We start from the raw sequence: 2,739 nt of genomic DNA on the forward strand, positions 1-2,739 counted from the left end.
AAGTAAGGTTTTTCTTTTTCTTTTTTTTTTTTTTTTTAAAGACATTATCGGTTTCCAGGACTGTTACATTAAGGAAATTGCAGCGTTGATGAGCTCCATCGCAGCCTTCCTGAAAGGTGCTGCAAGACCTTTCTCTAGAAAACCCAGTTTGCTGCTTTGTGATTTTACAGGGAGGCAAGATTAAACGTTACCTGCAGCTGCTCTTTTATGCTCTCAAAGGGAGAGGTGGAACAATCTCTTGATTTTTAATGATAATTTTCTGCTGGTGGCTTTCTCCTAAAGGAAAATATAGCTGCAACCTTTTGTTTCAGCTGCCTGGAATAATGCTGGGGTCTGAGCTGGAATCTGCCGAGTGTGTGTTTGCAAGCCATCGATAAATCCCAGCAGTCCTTCAGTTGAGAATAAAGCTTGGTCAGAGAATAATCGCGGTCTCCCACGTTCAAAGCGGTCAGGAGGGGATGGGGGGGGGGGTTCAGCATGCTCCCAGCGCCGGTGCCGTCGCCCTGCTCCCCTCCTGGCACCCAGCCCCTGCCAGGGAGGTTTGCGGGAAGGCGGACAGAAGTCTCGACAAACTACAGGTCTCCGAGGGCCGGGTGTTGCAGGGCTGGCCCCCACCCCGGCACGCTCCCTGTCAACTGCAGCACGGCGGCTCTTTGGGAACCCAGGGGAGCATCTCCAAATCGGGGTGGCTTACCGGCGGGCAGAAGCAAAGAGCTTTTTCTTCCATTTTGTCAGGCCAGCCTGGCTTCTCGGTGTTGGGGGACCGAAAAGCTATGTTGCACGTTTATCATCTTAGGAGGATGAGGAGGAAACGAGGGCAGGGTCTGCTCCCCCCGTCCTAGGAGGAGGGGGCGGCCGTGCTGGGGAAATGCAGAGCCGTGGTACCTGTGGCCAAGCCCATCCTGCTGCCGGCAGCAGGGACGAGCCACGCACGCCCCGACCAGGCTCCTCCACACCGGCTTTTCCCCCCATTTCGGTTGGGCAGTCACCGTGGAGTGACCGAACCCAGCCAAAACTGCACTTTCACCAACTCGGTTGCAAGTCCCCAGAGGCCACAGCCCTTTCCCAGTCTCCATTCTGGGTGGAAAACACCAAAGTTTGGCATCTCCAGCCTTTTGGACACCGAACCTTAATGAACTTTGTGCTTTTGGATACAAGAAGCTGATGCGTGCAGGAAGGGTGGCTGCATAGCTACTGCACAGGGGAGGCAACTGTTGGGAAGGATGTTTCTCATTAATCTATTCAAGTTATTACCTTCATCAAACTGAAGTATCCTAGAATCCTCGCCCCAGCATCTGTCACTTGCCACCCACAGATAAATATTCATCCCTTGCATATTTTTTTTTTTAGCACATCAACCAGGGCTAGGGGATGGGTCCCTAAATGCGCAGCGAGGCTCGGGAAGCGAGATGCCCCAGAATTCATGGGTTTCACTCCCAATTTTACCATTTCCTTGCACAAAAGTGGGTAAGGGCGAATCTCGACACTCCACCAACCGTCGCCAGCGCTATCTTGGGGAGCGATGTTTTGCGTGACTGATGCACACGTGTTAATGCGTTGGGCTTGGATGTGGGCTATGGCATGCGGTGGCCTGAGCCGCGTTGCCACCTTCCGCCGCCGTCCTGGCTCTGCTCGCCGCCCCGGGTACCGTCCCCCTCCCCACGCCGGGTGCTCACGCCTGCCACGCGCACACGCATGCACGCTTCCCCCACATGCAGCTTGCAGATCTTGCACCTCCCACGCGGACACACTCATCGCCATGCACACACGCCTCTCCTCCCCACGCCGAGACGCCGCTTCGCCCCTCCGCTCGCATACCCACACGCACGTGGTCTGCCCCCAACCCGGCGCCAGCGCTCTCTGACCCGTGCACGCGCCGGATGAACGCAAACCGCCTTCCCTGAGCCGTGCCGATGTGTGTCCATCAATGCAAACCTATTGCGCACAGCCCAGATAAGCAAACCCAGCCTCACCGTTCCCCTAGGAGCCCATACTTTGCCAAATCTCCCTGGCACCGCTGCACGCCCGACCCACAGTCCTGCAGATGCGGCACACGCGTGCACCGTCGTCTTTCCCCTGCGGGCATGCGCTCACTCGGACCCCCCCAAACCACAGTACCGCTCACAGGTCTTTGTCTTTCTGCCAAAAATCCCTGCCACCTCCTGCTCCCATCCAGAAGCACCCCGATATTACATAAACCAGGCTTCTGAGGATTGCTTCTGTTGGATGCTGGAGTTGCACCACTCGTTCACTGGGCCTGATTCAGCCCGGCTCCAGAGCGGGAGCAGGATTGCTCCCTTGCTTCAGGTGAAAGGGGCTGTATCCACCTGGATCAGCACCGATGTGAGCCAGAGCCGCTGCCGTCACCCTTGCCGGAGCTGGTGGAACCTCTCTGGAGCAGGGGGTTGGAGACCTCCTCCCATCGGAGACCCTCTCCCAAGCAGGTCTGGAGATCAGGAGACTTCTCAGCTGGTTCCTGCCTTTCTGTAACTCCACGGACGTTTTGGAAATACTCAGTGATCTTACGCTGGGGACAGTTTGAGTTGAGTTGTTGCAGGCTTGCCGTGCAAATCCTAGGGCTGTGCATTGGGTTTGGGTTTTGCTGCTGAAACCGTGGTTGTGGGGGTGGGTAAGACGGGATGGATGAAGGAAGCCCCAAATCTGCTTTTGCCCTTTCCGTCCCTGCCAAAGCTGTTTTTCCTCCTCCCTCCACCTCTCCCCAGCTGAGCGTTTGGGATC

This window comes from Fulmarus glacialis, unplaced genomic scaffold (assembly GCF_000690835.1).
Source record: "Fulmarus glacialis isolate BGI_N327 unplaced genomic scaffold, ASM69083v1 scaffold7019, whole genome shotgun sequence".
Classification (NCBI taxonomy): Eukaryota; Metazoa; Chordata; class Aves; order Procellariiformes; family Procellariidae; genus Fulmarus; species Fulmarus glacialis.